At 36.8% G+C, this 16,568-nt stretch overlaps 1 protein-coding gene across 1 annotated transcript in view; it reads left to right on the forward strand.

Moving 5' to 3' along the window:
* Positions 1 to 2,768: 2,768 nt before the first annotated feature.
* LOC145660479 (uncharacterized) overlaps positions 2,769 to 16,568 on the forward strand; it is a 53,283-nt gene continuing 39,483 nt past the window's right edge. Inside the window, exon 1 of the mRNA XM_081725551.1 lies at positions 2,769 to 2,944. The gene's annotated coding sequence lies outside the window, so the exon portion shown is untranslated. The remainder of the gene's footprint in view (positions 2,945 to 16,568) is intronic.

The raw sequence follows: 16,568 nt of genomic DNA on the forward strand, positions 1-16,568 counted from the left end.
GCGGTCTTTTTTAATGGTATTCGTGCGACGCCTATATATACAGTAAAGAAAGTCCTCGTAAATTGAATATGCGTTCATGAATGCAACTCTTACCCCAAGAAACGATTTTTAAGACACTACAAATGAATTTCGTGAAGAAATAATTACATACGAGTATAATAAGATAGCACATAACCAGTCCAAACACATCATATGTACGAATATTGTTAATCTGTAGGCAATTATTTCAGCATGCGCAAAAGTAATAACATACCGAAACGTCTTGAAAGCTCATTTAAATCAAGAAAAGTGAAAGATTTGTTTTTAATTTCATGGAATATTCTTAATCTACACCAATTTTGGGAGGTCACCTGCGGTACTTAGCTGTAATATTCTTTAATTTTATAGTCACACAAAACAGATTACTGCTACAAGAATGTCAACTGCTTTCCGTGTCCACGTCGTACTCAATTTTAGTGACACCGCATAACAATTTTCGTTTGTTTTCTTTGATACAATGTTGGATAGAAATAGAACAAATTCTAATTTAGAACAGTTGTATCAAATGTTGTAACCAACAAAAAATTTGCATACAACTTCGTATCGTACACGTTCAGATTCCACTTTGATGAAATATTTGATGCAATATATGATGGAATATTTTATCGTCTATAATAGGCTTTACGGTACTGTATGCGTCCCATAGCCCACCCAATTTTGTCATGGGTGCTATTATTATTATTATTATTATTATTATTATTATTATTATTATTATTATTATTATTATTATTATGTAGGAGAGACCTTAGTTTAGCATAGGTAGTAGAAAGTAACTAATACGCAAAGTTTTACAATGTGTCCTTATACGCAAAATTTTTTTTAAAAAATAATAAAAACAAATTCCCTCTATTTACTCTACATCCAGATAATTTTAAACTCCGATAGATGCTTGGGCACTATTACTGTCATTTCCGTAGAAGCGTGGCGTGGAGTCGTTTTCAGTGGGCGAAGCTTAAAGGTAAAGACTTTTGAAAGGGGGTCACCATGGACCAACTTCCGCAAAGGTTTTCTTACAGCAACACAACGCAAAAAAAAAAAAAAAAAAAAAGCAAAAAAGGGTCCTCCACATATTTCGTAACGCAGCAAGGAGGTAGAGCGGGTTCGGCCTTGCGTACGAAGTTTGACAATGGGAGGGGCGTTTACGCCTTCGTTTCGTAACGCATGTTTTTTTGTGGTAACTTTTATTTTAATTCTCAGGTTTTTATGCAATCTTTTAGACAAATAATTGTATTCAGTTCTTTTCTTCTTTATAAATAAATACTTATATTGTTTTGGGAACTTGCGAATATAAAATGAATCATGCAAAAGGGATTTGAAGACTCTACTAGACGCCAATATTACTGGTGGCAAACCCTGTGTCCATTACAATAAAATAGACTTCGTTTTGTGGATATTGCTGCATTGCATTTAAGACACACAGGGCAGTATTCAGAGAGAATGAGCTAATCGTGGGTTTGTCTTGGACTAGTTAATGCCATACTAGATCTTTACTAAGGAAGTTGCACTTTTTTGGAATTCAAAGTCTACTTTGAGTACAACTAAAACTTTGATTTAAGTATGATTAACTTACACAACCCCAATGCGTCGGTGAGTAAAATAAATGTGGCAACTACGGAAAAGTAGATGAGCGCATGCGTAGTCTTTAAAAATGAAAATAGATGAATTACGAAATCCGAAATATTCGCACGCTAAACCGTGGGTAAAAGATTATCCTCTGCTCTAGATTAATTAGTCACATGTGATTAACTTCGTCAAATACGACGTCCTAATCAGAGACTCTGAATACAATTTTTATAACTATCCTTTAGTCAAACTCATAGTATGGCTTTAATCAGACCTCAAAACGACTCTGCATAAGGCCCAATAAGTTTTTCTGGAGTTAGTAGTTAGCAATCGTTACCACAGCTTGAAAATGCCCTGGCGTTCCCACTTCATTCACAATTTGAGAATGACTCAAACCAAGAATAATTCGAAAAGGGTAAACTGAAGTCCAAAGTTCAATGAAAATGCTCAAAAGCTTGTTTACAAACGAGATGTTCCTGCTCCTTCACGTAAGCAGTCACGTCGAATCTGTGGTCGACTAGGATATGAATTTCTTTATATCCTCATAAGACAGGTTAATTATACAATCTTACGTGGTTAACATATTATTATAGTACTAGCATTTTGTAATTCTTTGATTTGTTGGCGAAAAAAACCTTTACAAATATATCCAAAATTCGTGCATTTTGTAATAAAAACTTCTGCCATTAAAATTAGTTTTTTAATGTAATAACTCGCAAGTAAACAAACTTGCTAAAAAAATCAAAAAGCGTTACGTGACAAAAGGGTATGGTGGGGTTCGGCGATGCGTTACAAAGTGTATCAACGGGAGAGAGAATAAAAATGTTAAAATTACTGTTACGTAATGTGAACGCCCCCAAGTCGTTATAAACTGCTAAGCCAATTATCGCAAAATAATCCTGAACTTTTACATTGCATTTATGTAAACAGTTACCGAATTTGCCCGAAAGTCCGGTTACTTCGTTAATATTACATATATAAAATAAAGAAATATTTCTTTATTATTCCGCATATTGTTTTGTTTTAAACTAAGATAAGTAAAAAAATAGTTAAAACATTAACTGTAAATGCTATGCCCATTATCGCAAACGGAAACGCACTTTTCACTTTGCGTTGATGAAAGTATTCAATGAGGCTCAATATCGAAGTGTCCAAATGGAGAAAATCTCACTCTGGCAACCTTGGCATACAGGAAGGAGGATGATTGGGAATGATAAATGTTTGTATTAAGTATTTTGAATGATGGTGGTCTAAGGAGCATATTTTTTTTAAATATTAGGAGACGTTGTATATAAATGAGCGTTGTCAGTGTGGAAATTAAAAAAAAAAAAATAAAATAAAGGTAAGAAATCACAAGAAAAAAATGTTTTTTATTTTCAGAGTTGGGGGGAAATAAAATTGGTTCAAAAATACATAATTTTCATTTTATAGTATAAAAACTTAAATAATTTTGTGTGTTGTGCAATTTTATGGAGGTATAAGTTCATAAAATCTGCGATGGAAATATGTTACTTTAGTACACAATAAAATCACGTAGCCAAAGTACTCAAAATCTATCAGGAGTTTGTCTCATATGTGCGATAAGGTGGAAATACGAAATGCAAACTTTTTTAACATAGTACACCATAAGAAAGACATGATTAACTAGTTTCCTATGTAAAGACAGGTACAAAGTGATCATATTAATGTCAACAATATGTTTTGATGCCATATTAAGTGCTTTACTATTCTCCTTGTTAAAGATACACACCGTCAGTTACGCGTTTGCTCGCTACGTGCATGCAACGCTCCACCAAGCATAAGTTGGTTTGTTTGAGTTAATTCTAATTGAGGGGGGCAATACAAACCATGGCTGATATTTATTTTCTTCCTCCAATTTTCCAAACATAAGATCTCCGGTCTTACTTAATTCACAAAATATAGCTCAGCGAGCGAAGGAGGTTAGAAGACCCGCAGGGCTCGTTGTTTTCTACCTTTATCACAGTTTAGACAAGAACAAGGTACTCGTTTCTGCAACCATGAAACGAGTTAGGCGACATACTGAGGTAACTACGGGCTCCAGCACTGAAGGCCATTTCTATCTAAATTGTGATAGATGTAAAAAACCAACCCTGCGGGCTTCTAATCCCTTTCGCGTGCTCAGCTATATTTTGAAAAGTAAGTAATTCTGGCCCCCGTAAATAGAATTTGTAATTGTGTTTTTATGCACTAATTTTTAAAACCATATGTTCATATGTAGTTATACGCAGCTCTCCTAGAGTACATCTACACACATCAATGCAGTTGTTTCTTACACATTTTCTGAGGCAAAAAGAATGTCCACATTTGATGAATATAAATATGACCCCATAAGTTGGGATGTCACACAGTTTTGTTATTTTCTATGGCATTTATGTTGTATCGCCGGACCACACGAAAATTGAAAAAGAGAAAAAAGAGAAACCTACCAAAATGTACTACCCTTTGGTTAGATTACATTACGTACCTTAGGTAAGATTGACTTACATGTCGTTTATCAAACCGGAGGAGTGTAAACTTTTACAATTTGTAACAGGAGATTTCTATAACTACGGCGTCAGGATGCATGGGAAAAAAACTAGCGTACTGGTTTACTTTTGGCGCACAACTAATAAGAATTATTAAAAAATTATAATTCTCTTACTAATTTCATTCTTTTGTTCCCTAAAAGGTTTCCGCTGGGACACATGAAAATATTTCACTTGGCACAGATAAAATTCAAGGCGGCCGTGTGAAGTAACTCGTGAACTGTTTTACGATTTACGTATAAATACGGTTTCCTGATTTGTGACATACAAACAATAGCGCAAAAACACAAACCAACACGTGATAGGTGGCCACTAAAAAGCCCGAATGCTATCTAACAAGTATCAGACTAAGGTGGAGCTGCTGGGTTCGCACGATAGAACTGGGGTGCGTCCCGAAGGAGTAGGCGCGTTAGCGAGGATAGTGAAAAGAAATATATTTTTGTCAGTAATAAAAGTTTCAATAGTAATTGTTATGATTTCGTACTAATAACGCTCCTCTTATAAACATGTTCTCTACACTATGTAGAAATACACCGCTGGTGGAAAATAGCACCTAATGAAGAGACCTTTCATGTGCACTCTCTTATTTCATCCGTCGTAAAGCAGTTGTAATGATTCTACAGTAGTAACCACCTACACCTGTAGGACCGCGGTGACTCAGTGGTAGTGTGTTCATCTCTGGTCCACTTGGTCCTTGGTTCGATCCCAGCTCGCGTCAACTGAACTTTGTGATGGACAAACACTGTGTGAATGGGTTCTCCCGTTTCCTCCCCTTTCTTCTTTCCACGATTTCATCCATTTCTCATTACAATCTCCTTCATCCTAGCCGGCATAACTATGTGACGTAAACTTAAAAATTACATTTTTACTACACTAGTAAACCTAAAATACAACTGTATTACTTTGTATCTACGTCTACCGCCTCCAGAAATTTGTTCCTTATAAATGTGCTTTTCATGCAAAATGTTAGAATTTACCTGTAAATCTTCAAAAGTGTTGTGCGCCAAAACTACATCAACTCCAAATAGAGTGCAAAAAATATTTGGTCTAGGAATTAATTCGTGCGGGTGGACAAGAGATGGCGCAACGAACGGAGCGTCCCACAGTTCCATGTATCCACACATGTGTTGCAAACTCCTGTCATCGCGTATCGTTCGTAGTATAGTGCAGTGGATTAAAGCGTCAACAACACCAGTTTGTAGTTAAGTGCACATGGCTCAAATTGTGCCTGATAAAGTGTTTTTGCGGGGTGTCCTGCTGCATTACTTTAACATGCAGAAAAGTGCAACAGAAAGTCATCGTATTTTGGTGGAAGTGTATAGTGACCAGGGTTTGAAAAAACCCGGGTTTTTTTGAAAAAGCCCAACCCACCTGGGCCCATGTGGGTTTAATCGGGTATTTTCGGGTTTAATCGGGTTTTTTCGAGTTTAATTGGGTTTTTTCGAAATATTTCAATGTCTTTGGGGTAAAAGTGTTAAAATGTGATTTATATTTCAAGATTATCATTGTCACAATTTGCAACAATTTTCTATTCACTGCTGTTTTGAAAAAATGGCTGCCATTTTGAAATTTTACGTTAGATCGCCGCCAAAATATATACATCTAATTTAGAGTGTCTCATGCTTATATTCTAAAAAATTTCAACTTAAAAGACCGAAAATTGCATTTTATAGTGTGGATACCCGCTATTTTTTTAAAGCCACCATTTTGAAATTGTACGCTGTTAGTGCCGCCAAAATCTATACTGGAAATTTAGTGTGTCTCGTGCTTGTACCCTAAAAATTTAAACTTAAAACATCGAAGGTGGTACCCTGTAGTATGTGTGGTACAGGCAGACGAACGAACAAATGTAGATCGAATCATCCCAGAAGCCTCAGTGACGTTTGCCAAATATGAACAACAAATATATTAATTTAACAGCGTAAAATAAATGGATTTATTTGAAAGTCACTTTCGATAGTTTGTGCGTTCAATTAGGTGAAATTCCCGAGCATTTGTTGCAAGACGTTTCTTTTCAGAAAATTAATTTAAACAATTAATAAAGATATAAGTCATATTTTATAAAGTAAATGTTTCAAAATGTCTTAAATGAAATTAAATATCTTCCAGCGTAAAATAAATAGTTTTATTGTTGAAGTATTCAGTTCCGATGCTTTGTGCGTTCAATTGCGGGAATTTCCCGAGCATTTCTTTCGCAACTTTTTTCCCCCTCGAAAATGCAGCTTTCTTTACTGTACATCGAAACTTCCACTAGTACGGAAGTTTGAATTCAGCACTTGTAGTAAGTGTTACGTAGTTTTCGGAACTCTGAGCATTAAGCTTCTTAAATTGAACAAAAATGTTTACGCTATTGTCGGTGTTGATTCTAAAGAATGCTTATTTGAAGAATACCAACAAATAACTGAACTAAACTGTTATTTTTGGAAAACTAAATTTTACTGAAGAATACTTGTGCTACCGTCAAAGATAAGAAATAATATTAATAGTTTTACTAATGCACTCCATATTTACTGGTAGTACCGGCACGTATGGCTTTAAACTCGTCAAACGTAGGGGAAACCGGGACACATTGTCACAAGGGGCACGTCGTCACAGTAGCAATTCTAAAAAAAGCGAAAACAGCGCGCCGGTGCTGCTTTCTTGTTTACTTACTAGATGTCACTACTAACTGTACTCGTTTGGAGATGCGCGGAAACAACGGTGCTGCGTCAGTTGAACTTTGTGTGTTTTCAGTGCCGGAATGTAAATTTTCCGAGTCCTGAAATTGCTGTTTTTGTGTGTTGGTGAAAGCGGTAGAAGCAAATATTTTTGTGCGGGTTATGTAGGTTACAAATAGAGCTTCATAGTGTGCTACTTTGAAAGCGCCTAATCTTGTCGTTTGGTATAGATATTTTGTAAAAAGAGTAATGGCGACGCGTGGGGCAAGTTGTCACAAATAAGACGGGGCATGTTGTCACTGTGACAATGTGCCCCACTCTGTTTCGCAGACAGTGAGAATATACAAAATAAAGACAGAGAGGAAAGCACCACCAATGGAAGATCTACTGGTTGCAGCAAGAGCTATGAAAAGAAATAACAACCCCATATCAACACGTAGGCCTAAAGCTGCTAAAGAATTTCATGTCCACTACAGAACATTGGCAAGATTCTGTGCACGTGTTACAGATGGCGAACTACAGTTCGGCCAATGCTCATTTACATTAGGTTACTCTTCGTAATACTAGGAAAAATTACTAGTTTCATACCAAAACAAGCTTCGCACATATAATTTGGACTCACTTACAACTATGCAAAAGAGCTAGGATTGAAATGCCCATAGTCGTGGAATGAAAAGGCCATTGCTGGCCCAGACTGGTATCCGGTATTTCTGAAAAGACATGGTGAACTCCCCAAGGAAACAGTTTTGCACCTACAAACAATGTCAACGAAGGTCCAAAGAAGATTACGATTCTTCCTCAGAGGACGACGATACATTGAGTTTAGTTTATGGCGGTCCATACAGTACGAGTACATGTAGCGAGAAGTGGATTCAGTGCATTCGCTACGGAATCGACCTACGAAAACTGAGGGAAGCAGAACTTGTTTTACGTTTGTATTAACTGTGACTCTGACGATGATCTCCAGGTACGGTACTTTGTAGAAGCAAAAGGATAAACATTTTCAAATTAGTTTGCGGTGCGTACTAATAAAACGCAACTAAACTTCGTAATAATATTTACTCCTGTTCTAGCTATACAGTAGTCCTATCAGAGGAATTCTTTGCCATTCATAAACTACAATCAGAAACAACTTAAATGCAATTGGCTAATTTTGTGTTGGCCTATTGGAGAAGTAGGCTATGATTTGATAATTTTGTCATTTTGTTATGACCTTTCAATTTGTAGTTTTGATTCCTTAGCTATGAGTTAGTTCTGTTTTCATGGCCGTTTTGGTTTTCCTACAAAGCCTGATGTAACAATAAATCTTTTAGGTTGAGAAAATATAAGCTATGGAGCCCAAGGCATATATGACAGTTTTAAGAGTGGTTCAATATTGATTCAACAATCACAAGGTCCCCCTATTTTTTACCTATTTAACTAATATAGTTTTCCCTTACATTTAATGATGTTTTGATTCTCTTTCAGACGGTAAGTATTTAATGCTGGTAACATTTACAGTCTTTTTGCATTAGTAATAGTTGAATTAATAATATCTACCAATTTCTGGAAAGTGCCACAAGAATAACATGTGACAATTTGCCCCATATATTGTGACAACTTACCCCGCATATGGGGTACATTGTCACAACTGTATTGATCATAAAACATAAGTCCAGTTCAGAGCGAGTTACATTGGACAGAGAAATATATGTTATGCACAAGATAATAAAGTATATGTATACTGAAATTTATAATTTTCGGCCTTAGACGAGCATCACAAGAAAATAAAATGTTAAAATTGTGACAATGTGCCCCGGTGTCCCCTATGAGGGATAACGTCCCTCGGTATAGCCGAGTCGGCGAGCACACTATTTACGGAAAGTATTTTCTAAAATATAAAATTGCATTTTTTCAAATAGTCTATAAGCATAATTAATACATTAATTTGTTATATAATTATCTCAAGTTAAGGTAAGGTTTTTTTCATTTATTCAGTGCATTCAGAACTTTATAAAGGTCTTATGTAGAATGTTGTTGTATACCATAACGTGAAAGCATTTAATTCGCCCGAGGAAAGTCCAAAATTTGATAAAAATCACTTTCAATGTGATCAACTTTGTTGTAGCCATAATATATTAACAAAAAGCTCAAAAACCCAGGTGGGTTTTAAGGCGGGTTTTTTCAGGTGGGTCCAACCCGAAAAAACCCGGTGGGTTTTTTCGGGCTGGGCCCACTTGGGCAAACCCTGATAGTGACCATGCTCTAGCTGAGCGAACGTGTCAGAAGTGGTTTGCACGGTTTAGAAGTGGTGATTTCGGCTTGGCAGACCAAGAGCGAGCTGGACAGCCAAAAAAATTTCAAGACGAAGAATTGACAGCATTGCTCGAGCAGGATTCGTGTCAAACGCAGGAACAACTTGCAGCAGCATTAGGCGTTGATCAAACAACAGTCTCCAAACGCTTGAAAGCCATGGGAATGATTCAAAAGATGTCACATTGGGTTCCACATGAATTGAAAGACAGAGACGTTGAAAGACGAAAAACCATTTGCGAATTGCTGCTTCAACGACAGAGCAGAAAGGGGTTTCTGCATCGAATTATTACGGGTGATGAGAAGTGGATCCATTACGAGAACCCTAAACGAAAAAAGGCCTGGGTGAAACCAGGTGAACCAGGTCCATCACAACCAAAACGAGATATTCACTGTGCAAAGGTTATGCTGTGCATATGGTGGGATATGAAAGGTGTGGCGTACTATGAGCTGCTGCAACCGGGTGAAACTATGAATGGAGAACGTTATCGACGACAATTAATGCGTTTGAAGCAAGCTCTGGCCAGAACACGACCAGAATGGGAGAACAGACATGATAAACTTATTGTTCAACATGATAACGCTCGCCCACATGACGCAAAACCGGTCAAAACCTATTTAGAAAATGTCGGATGGGAAGTTTTACCCCACCCGCCGTATTCACCAGACGTTGCTCCTTCGGACTACTACTTGTTCGATTGCATGAACAACGATTTGATTGGACAGCGGTTTACTTCTTCAGAAGATATCGAAACATGGGTCTCTGACTGGATCGCTTCCAAGGATGAGGACTTCTTTCGCCACGGAATCCGTACATTGCCTGACAGATGGGCGAAAGTGGTGGCTAGCGATGGACAATATTTTTCTTAAGGTATTTATGTATTTTGTGTTTGTACTACAGCTTCAATGTGTGCGTACCAACCGCACGAATTAATTCCTAGACCAAATACAACCTGTGCTAGGTGGCCACTAATCACAAACGCTATCTAATCAAGTCAGAGCAGTACGAAGCAGGTCGCCCTGCGAAAGATTGCGGGGGTGCGTCCGAAGGGAGCATGCGCGTCAGCGACGGTGTGTACGCCCGTAAGCGAGGGTAGGGAAAACAGGTGAATTTTGGGAATTATACGAGTTTCAATAGCATTTCTAATGGTTTCATTGGTTGTTATTTTTTTTCCCCCTATAAAATTCAAACGCGATATGTCACAACTTCGACACATACACGTCACATCTACTTTCTTAACTTCAGCTATTCCCCTCACCTGTGTTCCACTACTCTTCCTCATAAACTAAGAAAGTTTCTAGAATTCAGCTGGTAAATTTCAAAAACATTGATCCACCAAGACAGTACTTAACCCCTTTCTATGGTAGATTTGAATTAATGGGTGCAGATTCACTTTAAGAGGGCTTACTTCGCACGAGATGTGGGCATATGCTATAAGACACGAACCAACCTGTACTAAGTAGTCACTAAAAAGCACGAATATTATTTAACCAAGTGAGGGCAAGACCACAACAAGGACCCCGCGTGGGGATGCATCCACAGCAAGCAGGTGCTTCAGCAACGGTTGGTAAGCGTGTAAACGAGGATAGTAGGACTGAGTTATATTTTTCCACTAAACACTTCCTCAGGTCCTGGATTACTTAAGATATTTTAGACTTTTTATTTTTGTGCAGCTTCCCAAATAATTACGTGGAGGTTGCTAATATGTGTACAAACTGATATGCCATATAAGCGATTATGCGAAAAACACTAACCTGTCTTAGTTGGCCACTACAAACAACACTTGCATATATTTCGCGTCGGGACAGGACGGAGCTGGTAGGCACATGGGAAGGTATGTCTGCAGAGAACAGGCGCGCGAAGCGCCGTTGACTATACACAGAAATGACAATTCATGCAAAATAAAACGCCTACCAGCCTGTACTAGGTGGCAGCTACAAGCAAATACTGTCTATTACTTGTCAGAGTAGGACGAACCTGGTGGATCCACGCGGGGTGTATTCGTTGGGACCAGTGACGAAACGACGGTGGGTATACACAAAACATTATTCATACAAGATAGTACGCGCCAACCTGTGCTAGGCGTGCACTATAAACAACAGTTCGATACTGCTTGTGTGTTTTATTTTCGAGTATCTTAATGTCATTTTTGAAGTGTTTCTACGTGTATGATGCATATGGGATTTCTGTTGTGACAATATAAACTGTCTGCTTTAAACATTATTGGAGTATTGGAATTTATTGGAGTAAATTTTACAATACCTTCTTCAGCTGTGTATTGATAACTAGTACTACTGTAACAGGGTACAGTAGAGTAGAGTAGGGTCGGGTTAGCTTAGCAAACTTTGCACCCATTCCGTTAAAATTAATCGAATGTAATTTCTTGTGTCTGCGTAAGGATACAAGCTGGATAGGGCATTGTGAAGTTTACACTACTATTGTAAGTAGTTAGAATTATCAACAGGTATACGAATTTCTGTTTCGTATGTAATAGTGTTATAGTAGTAACCTTACTTCTCTATACATATAATTCGGCTTCCTGACACTGCAGAAATACTCTCTGTGTAAATTAATATTGAATACAACCCTCTTTCGTTTATACCAACTCCTCATTTTAACCATAAAATTATATTTGTAGCGATCTATATAACCTGCACGTAAATTTCGAAGCTCTCCCACTGGGTATTGGACCCGGAACCCCGTACACCAAAGTCGGTTTCACTAGCAACCAGGGTGGAAAACATCATGATTTAAAAAGAAAAAATTCTTGATTTTTTTTTTTTTAATTTAAATCAAATCTTTCTCCTCGTATAATACAAGTCGCAAACTGAAGAAAAAGCATTAGAAATTAGTATTAAATGCTAATTATGCCATTTAAGTGAAAGTATTGGGGTTGAATTTTCAATTATCCTCAATCGTTAACCTATATCAATCCCAAACAATGTTTCTTGACCCTTTTAAATTATGGCTCTTTTTAAAGGTAAATTATAGACTTTCAGTCAAGCAGCTACAGCATCATCCCTACTTATCCTAGGATCATGGTACATACATCACTCTCTTTAGAATAGAACAGCTTTTGATACGGTAACATTCACATTTCCCTATCATGTCCCTGAAGCGGGAAATTTTGAGAGTAGTCGGCATCTTTTTTACTTTTCTTTTAAAAAATGTTAATCCCCTCTTTCCCCTGTGTTAACGCACAGATCTCAAAATCAACTGGGACATACTAAGGAGTGTACTAAATGTGTGTACAAAATTTCTAACTTCTATCTTGAGTAGGAAACTATTTGACAATAAGCTAAGAACATTCCCACAATGTCCCAGATAACTCGGATGTAATATAAAAATTTCCTCAGACATTCCTATTTATCCTAGAATCATGATTTGTACATTATTCTCTTCAGAATAAAGCAAATTTTCAAACGGTACCCTTCAAATTGTTAATATCCAATACCACGAAATACCTTGCTCCCACCACCTTATTTAAGATATCCTTAATTTTAGGGATAACATAAGCACACTTTTCCGTAAACCGGTCACGATTAACTGTCTGCTTGAAATCAAAACATAGACTTATATCTCCATTCTTTTTCCGAACTACCACCATCGGTGTCGCCCAATCCGGAAACTCCACTTTCTGCAAAATGTTTAACTTACATAACTTGTCTAACTTTTCTTTAACTGCACCCATTAGAGCATTAGGTATTTCGTAGGCTTTTCTGAATATTGGTATGGCATCTTCTTTTATAGGTATCGTGACTTTATATCCTTGCACTGGGTTATCAATATATTCAGAAAATACTGATTTAAAATCCTGTAAAATTTTCTGGTGATATTCTGGATCATTTCTTGTTTCCAACACATGTGCTAACATATTTTGGTTCAAAAAATTACCAACACATTGCTGCCTCCATATCGGCGTTAAAACATCTAACCAATCGCGGCCCATTATGGGTATTGGTATATCATGTTGAAGAATGACTAACGGCAGGTTAAAGTTTTGGTTCTGAAAGGTAACCACGACATCAATATAACCCATAGTAGCAATGGATGTTGCATCTGCATTTCTTAATGTATATTGAAATTTCATTACCGGTTTTAATGGAAACCATTGCTGTTTTTGCTTACTACTTATAGAAGAAACAATAGCACATGTATCTAGAATAAATTTAATATCGTGATTTTCACATCGTAAAGAAATCGTAACGGGTTTCGATAAAATCATTGTGCTAATTATAATTTGTTTGTTGGATTTATTTTATCCTACCGACTGCGCCAAATGTTAATATCCAATAACACAATTGTGTTGTTCAATCTGTTTATTCTGAATCTGTACCATTACTTTTTCCGAGTTTCATTAAATTATTCGAATCAAATAATCTAGTTATCTTACTTGTATCACAATCTAAATATTAAATCTTCTTACTTAACATTGGTCAACTACACAGTAATCTTGTTTATGACATCAATCTATCTGTTTTTATCTTTTTTATCCACTCATTAACTACGTCACAGTATGTATTACATTTGAAAGCACTTTGTGCCACTCACTTATATACAACACAAATGTCTCCATCATGTATCTGGGGCGAGTAAATCACGAAGAAAGGAATTTTCTGTTAAAAATGTATTTTTTTAAATTTTTACCTCTGTGGGCCCCTCCCCCTGTTTTAAGGCAGAGATCTGAAACAAATTTGAAAAAAATACTGAGGGGTGCACTGAGTAAATGTGCAAAATTTCAATCTTGTAGTTGCAAAAGTAAGCTCGCGAAAAATAATATTCCCCAAATACCCCAAAGTCCCGTATAAAACAGGATCTCAGGTAACAGTTTCCTGAGACATCCCTATTTATCCTAGGAGCATAGGACGTACATCATTTTCTTCAGAATAGAACAACCTTTCAAACGGTACCATTCATGTTTCCATCTGAGGCGGGAAAATCACGAAAAAAGCTATTTTTGTTAAAAATATCCTTTTTTTTAAACATTTTTGCCCCTCTGGACCCCGCTGTTTCCACGCAGAGATCTGAAAACAACTGAAAATTATTAAGGGGGCACTGAACGAGTGTGCAAAATTTCAGTCTTCTGAATGCAAAATGTAACCCGCCAAAAATAATAATAATACACATAACAAAAAAATATCTTTTTAAATTTATGACGTCAGCACACACTATGCCTCAACGCAGAAAGGCGTGAAAACATATGTAATGTGTTCTAAAATGCCTCCAGTCTTGAAGAAAACGAAGTAAAAAGTCTTATTGGTATTTTTTTAATCGAATAATGATTCTACCCTATCACCTAAAAATAGGTGATACAATTTAAAAGGTTAAAAAGTACATTAAGGAAAAAGTACAGCAACGTTTAACACAATGACACTTTTTTTTTCACAAAAGTTACTGATATTTGGCAGGAACCTATTTTTAAAAACTCAGAACTAGCTTGCGGCATGAAATACACAAATTTCGCCTAAAGTCATAAAATTAACAAAAAAACTTTGGAGAGGGGGATAGGGCTCCTCTAAATACTCCCTATTATCTGGGAACAAACAGACACGCACAAAAATGAATTTTCGTCTTAAATGTCGATAGTGATTTCCCCGTTGGAATAGTTAACGGTTTTAAAACCCAAATCCAATATTACGAAAAGAAAATTAAGCAGGATTGCTCCGTTGAATGTTCAAAACAGGATTTTCCCTAATCATTCTCTGCATGACACTTGTTTTCATACTATACTGTACATTTGAGTCTCTTGTATTATGATTATTAACTTCCATAATCGAAATAACAGAACAGAAACGGAATTTTACTTATTTTCACTTTAAATTAATTTATTTCAGAATTCGATTTAAATCAATCCACCCTGCTAGCAACTAGACCAGAATGGAGGACTTACACAAAATCATCTATTGACATCTCACTTTGTAGCTTTGTCTTCGTTGGCTCATTGAAATAAAGTATGAAAAAGTGACCATTTTCTGATATTCATTGCATGTTTGCCGGTTTCCAATACATTTGTATGTGTGTATGTGAGAGAGAGAATAAATTAATAACCAGAAAATAGTGAATATACGAGGCATGACGCACACACAAGAAAACAAATTGAAGTAATAACTCAGAATACTTACATTATTGGTTTCTGTCGGTGGTGTCACTTTCAAAATATTCCTCCTCTGCTTCAATACACTTCATTCGTCGTTGCCATTGTTTGTAACGTCCCTGGAAGTCATAAGAGTCTTTAGTATTTTTTTCGTTTTTTTAGCAGCATTAACTGAGGTAAAATTTGTTTCTTTTTTCTTTTCTTTTTTTTTTGAGATTTTTTTTTTCGGGGGGGGGGGGCACAAGGTGCCAAATCAGGCAAGTATGACTTGTTTCAACCACTGCATTCTTTTTCAAATCAAAAATTGCTATACGGATAGTGCCTTGTGGACGGGTTTCATTGTACTGATGTAAAATCCATTCACTTTCCTACAATTGGGGCCTTTTATTTCGAACGTTTTGGATTTAATTTGTCTTTTAGAAACCAATCAGTTATCTGACGAATCTCAAAGAACACTAATTTGGACGTTGATATTCGAGCCGTTTTGGGCCAGGGGGAACTGGGGCACCTCCACTCCATTGATTGGTGCTTTATTTCTGTGCTGTAGATGAAAATCCAAGTTTCGTCGACAGTTACAACCAAGTCCAACAAATTTGGTCTTCATCAGTCCTTTCCAAGATGTCCATACACAATTCCTTTCGGCACTCTTTTTAATCATGTGACACTTTGGGAACTACCTTCGCACAACTTTTTTTCTCATTTGTAGTTCTTCTGTAAAGAGGCATCTAACTGTCTGACTCCCTGTCTAAATTCACAGCCCCAGCAATTGCTCAAACACTCAATCTACGGTCATTTCTCACAACACGATGAACATTTCCAATGTTTCAGTCACAGAAGAATGCAAGTGAACTGATTGTTCATCATCATCATCACAACTCTCCCTGCTCACGAAAAGTCTTTCGTGTGACTCGAAAACTTGTGTCCATAACATGCACATTTCCCCATAACCTTCCCTCAGCATTGAACTGTTTCATTAAATATTCGATATTTCACGAGAAACGTGATGTTCGCTCCTTATTCTACTTTCACACACATCATTTTCTTGGTAACGCACTGACATACGAGCTCACACAGTGACACTTATTTTGCTAGTGGCTGGGCCGGGTGAGTCCAATACACGGAGTTAGGAAGGGCAGATATGATAGTTTATTCCTGCAAAAGCAATACGCATCATCAATTTAATTATTTTTAGTAATACAACCACAACGTATGTGTGTGTTGGCGGGGGAGGGGGGGAGTCACACTTCGTATTGATCCACATATTTAAAGAAATACAAATAAGCTTCTTTTTCGCTAAGTGCTTCATCAGGAAACTAGAGGAAGAACTAGTGACTTAAAAAATACAAATTGAAGAATATAGAAATGGCTGTGAAGCG

Source organism: Thermobia domestica, chromosome 9 (genome assembly GCF_964235325.1).
Source record: "Thermobia domestica chromosome 9, izTheDome1.hap1.1, whole genome shotgun sequence".
In the NCBI taxonomy this organism is placed as follows: Eukaryota; Metazoa; Arthropoda; class Insecta; order Zygentoma; family Lepismatidae; genus Thermobia; species Thermobia domestica.